The sequence below is a fragment of the Somniosus microcephalus genome, chromosome 7 (assembly GCF_052327205.1).
Source record: "Somniosus microcephalus isolate GS21.2 chromosome 7, FLI_Smic_1.0, whole genome shotgun sequence".
NCBI lineage: Eukaryota > Metazoa > Chordata > Chondrichthyes > Squaliformes > Somniosidae > Somniosus > Somniosus microcephalus.
The window spans coordinates 92,292,257-92,299,376 of NC_140993.1; positions in this window are offsets into that span (position 1 = coordinate 92,292,257).

Sequence of the window (7,120 nt, forward strand, 5' to 3'; positions counted from 1 at the left end):
TCATAGTTTAAGGAATGTAAAGTATATGGTGTTAAGAGTACAATTTTGAAGTCTGCCCGGTATGTGTGTTTGTTAGGGAGCGGGGTCCAGGAACCCGCGCGTCCAATTAATTTAGGCCAGCACCTATCGGGAGCCCGGCTACATCATTTTGTTGGTTACAGAAACCTGGGATACGATGGAAAGGATTGTCGTAGCGTTCATGGCGATCGGGTGCGGGTGGGCCTACCGAGGCCGCACCAAGGACGTCATCATTTTCGGGTGCTCCGGGGACACGGCCCCCATCGCAACGGATGGGACGGGGGAGCGAGAGGTAGAGGAAACCGCCACCTACTTCCACCAAGGGAGATGGCCAGGTTGGCTGGGAACGAATTCTACGGAATATTCCAGCAATTTCGGTTTTGCCTACCAAGAGACTTCATTAACGTGCCCTCGAGTGAGGATCCTAGCGCCCAGAGTCAGCGTCACCGTGGGAAAGAGGATTTGTCTGGTGTGCAATGGGAACGTACCACCAAGGCGATGGTGGTGGCTACGAAAGCTGGGAAAGGACATGAGAAACTCTACGGTCGAGTGGGAGCGACTGGGTAATAATACCCATCGGACTATTACGGGAACTCACGGACAATTACGTGTGTGTTGGGACAAATGGTGGGAACCGGATGAGGGAATATATGTCTGTATGTGGGGTTCGAGACGCGTCTGCCCCAAGGGCGTGTCCATCTTCTTCCAGAGGCAGTGGCAGGATGAAGGGAAGGGGATGAGATGGGATGTTAGCACTCGAGCGTGCGGAGCCCCATACTCCCCTATTCCGGTGAACGCCACTGAACTCATCACCCGCCCACGCAAGCCCCTGCCCACGCTTCCGGTAGCACTAGCCCAGAAAGGAGGGTGCCCAACCACCACCAAGGGACCCGGGAACGGTTTAGTATTGGTACCCACCGGTCAGGTGCTGTACCAAGGGGTACACTACGCGGTGGCCTCAGTGATTTTAAATCTCACTGAGGTAAGATTGCCGGAGTGGTGTCCCAAAGAAACGGAACAATTATACCAGGTCCTGTTAACCAGTATGTTTAGACAATTTTACGAATTTGACTTTGCCGACATCGACAGAGACAAATTATACACCACACCGCCAGAAGTTTTGGATCGAGTCGGGAGGCAAAGAAGGGGTACTGTAAATGACATATTCACTGCTTTTAATACCGGGACATCTGTTGTCAACGCTCTAGATAACGTGGAGCTGCAGACACAGATCAACGGTTTAAAAGCCCAGTTAAGGAACATATTGACAGACGAAAACAAGGTCGTGGGTTCTGAGTTGCATGAGGACCAGGCCATGACACTACACTTTAAGGACATAATTGCTGAGCTGGAGAAACACGCGAGAACGGTAAATGCACTCATTAAGGAGGATCGGAATGCGTCCGATCAAGCTGCGCAAAACGAGGCCTGTGTGCTGTACGGGGCGTGGTTATTGGGCGAGGGCCGCAGTAATCTTGAGGATTTAAAACAGGGTTTGGTCCCGTCCTGGATCAGCAACAAGCACTTGCAAGCGCTCCACCCTTTTGAGAATGCATTAAGCCCGTGCCAGCTCAGACTAGCCGCAGAAGCATACCCAGTTCCAGTGGACTGCGGACATTCGAATCACACTATTATGGGAATAGTAGTAAGAATGCCGGTGTTGGGTCCCGCAGCAAAGCCCGCCCCGGTATACAGAGTAGAGAACATTGGAGTCATTCAGGGGGGCGCACACATTCGTTACGCAGTGGTCCCGCCTTACGTCATCAGATGGGAGCGTACGATGACAGGCACCGACCTCTCGGGATGTCGGAGCCGGGGAGCACACATCATCCTGTGTCCCCAGCACTTGAATGCCTTTTTGAAACCACAGTGCGGGTTCAGAACCGCTAGCGCGAAGCCGGTGAATTGCACCATGGAGGCAATGGCAGAGGACCATGTGCCCCCACAGGTAGCATATATCGGGGGTGGGACATACTGCGTCACCACTGCAGCGCCTCAGTACCGATATGGACAACACGAGTGGTGTTCGGTCGGTGATAGCAGTTTCTGTTTCAAACCCAGGGCCGAGGTTCAAGTGGCACAACAACGAATTGTTCCCATTCCTGCGCCCTCCACTGTACACATCACTATCAAAGAGAATTTCACAGACTTACAACGATTTGTCGCGCATTTTGGTTATGTCATTCCCCCTCTTCCCGAACACCTCACCAAGGTTTTAAAAGCCGTTATAGTTTCGCAGAAACATTTCTATACACTGGAGCAGAAGACTTTAGAGATAGGAAAAGACATATTGGACATAACCATCCCACCATGGTGGGACTTGTTCACCAACATAGAGGTCCCCGCCTGGATTAGAATAGCATCCCATATCCTAGTAGTATGTCAGGTTTTGATTGTGATATTTTTGCTCTTCGTGCATTGCAAAAGAGGCAAACGCCTCCAGAGGCACGAGAACACAGGAGAATGGAGAGAACGCTATGTGCGGATGGGGGAAGCAGATACCCCACTCTAAGCTGCTAGTATAAGATTAAGCGTCCCTCCATTTAAAAAAAAATTTTTTGATTGTTTTGGGTTATAAGGAAATAAGTATTGTCATGTTATTAGTTGTTCTTAAATTTTTTTGGATTAATAAAAGATGCATGCAGATGGCGCAAAAGGGTATCAACCCCTGCCCATCTGACAGGTGAAGGTGTTATAGTTTAAGATTTGCTGTCTATGATTCCAAATGTGCATGAGGTAATTTTCATTTTTCTCCGGAAATGGGAACTGCATGTGTCGTGAGGGGCATAGATAGTTAAGTGCCAGGAATGTTTGGATGTGGGGAATCAGGGAAAATTTGCTCATCAAGGATTATTGATACTTTAAGCAAGCTATCAGTATCACAGGGGGGCCTGTAAGATTCGCAATTTTCAGCAAAAATCACGCAAGAAAACTGGATAAAATAAGACTGTTTATTGACCAAAGTAAGCTTGCACAGAAAAACCTTTGATAAAAGGGCATACAAAATGGCCGCCAGGCCCCGTGATCAGTTTATGAACCATTTTATTTCTGTTACTGCAAGCCAGACAGGCTTGTGGATTGAAGACAGTGAGCCCACGAAAGCCAGTCTCTGGGAACCGAAACTCAGAGCAACAGCATGCATATTCAATGGATTATAAGTACAGGATGGGGCCCATCAAGATATGGGCGGACAATGTAAAAACACTTATACCCATTTATCGTACAAAGGAAAAACCGTTTAGCAGCCATCAAGGAAAATGTCCGGACCGATCAATATGCGAACCGAGCCACGGTGACAATGCAAAAGACATTGAAAGACATTATCGGCCAGGAAGGCCAGTTTAAGTTATCACCGGCTCCGTTACAAGACAAAGCGCCCCTGCAGAGATTTCTGCCCGCCAAAATTAATACAAAGACAGGACTATGATTTGGCGGGAGATAAGACTGTCCCAAAAGAGTATAACTATGGATTGAAAGTCCATCTAAAAAAAAAAAAGACTTCGGACTCCGGGTTACTTGAACAACTTCTTCTTCGCTGCCACGGCTTCTTGTTGGGCGACTTCAGGCTTCCATTTCTTCAAGAACTTTCTTCTACGAGGAACGAACGAAGGGCGGACGGTGCCCGGATCGGCGCCTCTTCCACTTCGGCAGATCGATGAAAACGTTTTCGTTTTTTTTTAAAGACGGACGGTTTCGGTAAAAGGACAACGTGGTCGGTGTTCAGCCAAACAAGGCTCGGCCACGACGAGAAGACGACGAGGGTGGCCCGGGTACTGGGGTCGGGAGATCATCGACGACCCAGGCCGACGGAGAAGAAACCCTCTGGAGAACCGGCGATCGATGCCACAAGATTCTCCCAAGTGCATAGCCTGCATCTGGGTCTGCTCCATGAACCCAAATTGACTTGGTGGATCTCAACCTTAACGAGCGCTCATCGAGGCTGGGTCTACCCCACCGCCTCGAGGGAGGAGAGAATATCGACTGCGCCAGAAGTTTCCAAATCCACGTGACGACGGAAAGCGGTGCCAAAAAGGCTGCGAACCCCTTTTCTCGCGATTTCGAGAGTGGTGAGCATGATCCCAAGTTCCCCAGGTCGAAACTTAGTTTAGGTATAGGGGAGGGAGTTAAGGGAAATCGTAATGTGTTTCCCCTTTTTCGATGTACCGTGTGTTCCCCATTTCCATAGAGTCAAGTTCATAAATTTGTGCATGATTGTAGTAACTTTAATCTGTGCCTTTGACATGTATTTTGTAATGCTTCAAACTGTTTAAAAATAAAAGCATCCATTTCGTGCTATTCAACCTGGTCTATTGAGTTCTTTCTCTGCACTACTGTTCTCTGCACCTAAGTCCAAGGTCTAGAACCGTAGGGGGGGAGTGGGTCGAACCACTCAAGGGCAATTATTGCACGAAGCCTGGCAGGAGACCAGAAAGAGCAAGAGAAACCCCCTACAAATAGCTATGGAAAAGGATAGGGAGCAATCTAGAGTAAAAATACTTAATTGGCAGGCAAAACTGTACATGGTTTTCCAAAAGGCGTTTGATAAAGTGCCACATAATAGGCTTGCCAGCAAAGTTGAAGCCCATGGAATAAAAGGGACAGTGGCAGCATGGGTACGAAATTGGCTAAGTGACAGGAAACAGAGAGTAGTGGTTAACGGTTGTTTTTCGGACTGGAGAAAGGTACAAGGTGGTGTTCCCCAGGGGTTGGTCCAGGCCCAATGCTTTTCTTGATATATATTAATGACTTAGACTTCAGTGTACAGGGCACAATTTCAAAATTTGCAGATGACACAAAACTTGGAAGTATAGTGAACAGTGAGGAGGATAGTGATAGACTTCAAGAGAACATAGACAGGTGGAATGGGTGGACACGTGGCAGATGAAATTTAACGTAGAAAAGTGCGGAATGATACATTTTGGTAGGAAGAACAAGGTGAGACAATATAAACTACAGGGTACAATCCTGAAGTGGATGCAGGAACATGTGCACAAATCGTTGAAGGTGGCAGGGCAGGTTGAAAAAGCAGTTAAAAAAGCATACAGGATCCTGGGCTTCAGAAATAGAGGCTTAGGGCTCAATTTTAATAACCCTGAGGAGGCGGGTTTGGAGGCGAGTCAGCAGCAAAAATCGGAACAAATGATTTCAGACTGCCAACCTGCCTCCATCCCACCCCATGTGATTTTCGTGAGTGTCAGGTCAGCCGTTCCCAAACGGACCCAACGGGAACCGGTGGGACAGGTAGTTAAGGCAGTTAAGAGCCTGTTAACTGCCTTGCTAATCCTATTTTTTTATAGTGGTTTCCCATTTTCATGCTTCTGGCTCCTGTTTCCCGTCTTGTCAGAAACACGCCAGCTGCAAGGAGACGAGTTTCTCGAGGACATGATTTGTAGTCATTGGTGCAGCACTTTAAAAGTGCTCCTGTAACATGGCTGACATTCAATGCAACAACTTTATTGTTGGAGATTTGGGATAAGATTTTGCAAATCTACTGACCTTGTGACTGTTCAAGCTGACACCCATCTGCAATGTTACCTGATTGGAATAATTTCAGGCCACTTTGAGTGTGTGCTTGCAAGCTTCTTGCCTCAACTGGAATCTATAGCAATGGCATGGGAACCATTTACATCCTCTCATCCTGGTCATCAGATTCAGAGGAAGAGCAGCCGCGGCAGCACCACAACCAGCTACAACAGCAGCACCAACCTCCTCCTCATCCATCTGATGCTGCACTGGACACAGGGCATCAGCCCCTGACAAAATTGCTGGCCGGCAGGCCTGCGATGGCATCACCATGGCCAGATTTTCTTCACTTGATGCTGTAAACCCTGACTGCCACATGATGCACCAGGTTGACACCATCCCACACCAGCACCGTGAAGCATCCCTTTAATGTCACAGCCATTCCGTGCACACACATCACTATAGCGGGGCAGGGGGGTGGGGGGTGGAGTTATGACTGAACAATCACTGAAACTCAGTAAGACACTTCTCAATGTGTGCTCAGATCTGTCCAATAAGGGGCACTTTTGGAAAAAGATATTATACTGTATGACAACACATTACCAGAAACTTCACAGGGACATTGGCTAAACCTCTCAAGTGCCTACCCTTGTGTGTTGTTAGTTGGTATGCTTGCAGTAGGATGAGGGTGAGTGTGAGGGGTGGCTAGTGAGATGGGGAAGTAATAAAGTAGATAGAGAGGGCTGGGTGAGGTGCAAGGTAAGTTGGTGTCCTGAGGAGGTCTTTTCTGCCCTTGGAAAGGAAGAGAACTTCCCTGTGTGCTGTGACTCCCTCCATAAGTATGGAGGGAGTCATTGGAGAGCCTGGGTGCAAATGTTCACCTTTGTGCAGTGATTGTCAGTGTTTGCAGCACTTCAGTGCTGTCAAACACTGACAGATCAACTGTCAAAATAAAATTGTGCATGGTCCCTTTAAGGAAACTGGCAGATGACGCGTCATCAAATGACATCATCAGACCCGCTTCCTGTTAATTGGCCGGTAAGGCGGGCTTAACAAGGCCAATCAAGAGAAAATCACGTCTGCAGAGTGGAGGCAGCTGCGGGCGGGACCGGAACTCGTAAATCAGCTGACCCGGCCCATCCCGTCTCCAGAATTAAATTCACGGCCATAAAGCAAGGAAGTTATGATGAACCTTTATAAAACACTGGTTTGGCCTCAACTGAAGTATTGTGTCCAATTCTAGGCACCGTACTTTAGGAAGGATGTGAAGGCCTTAGAGAGGGTGCAGAAAAGATTTACAAGAATGGTTCCAAGGATGAGGGACTTCAGTTACGTGGATAGACTGGAGAAGCTGGGGTTGCTCTCCTTAGAGCAGAGAAGGTTGAGAGGAGATTTAATAGAGGTGTTCAAAATCATGAGGGGTCTAGACAGAGTAGATAGAGAGAAACTGTTCCCATTGGCGGAAGGGTCAAGAACCAGAGGATACAGACTTCAGGTGATTGACAGAAGAACGAAAGGCGACATAAAAACTTTTTTACACAGCGAGTGGTTTGGATCTGGAATTCACTGCCTGAAAGGATGGTGGAGGCAGATTTAATTGTGGCTTTCAAAAGGGAGTTGGATAACTACCTGAAAGAAA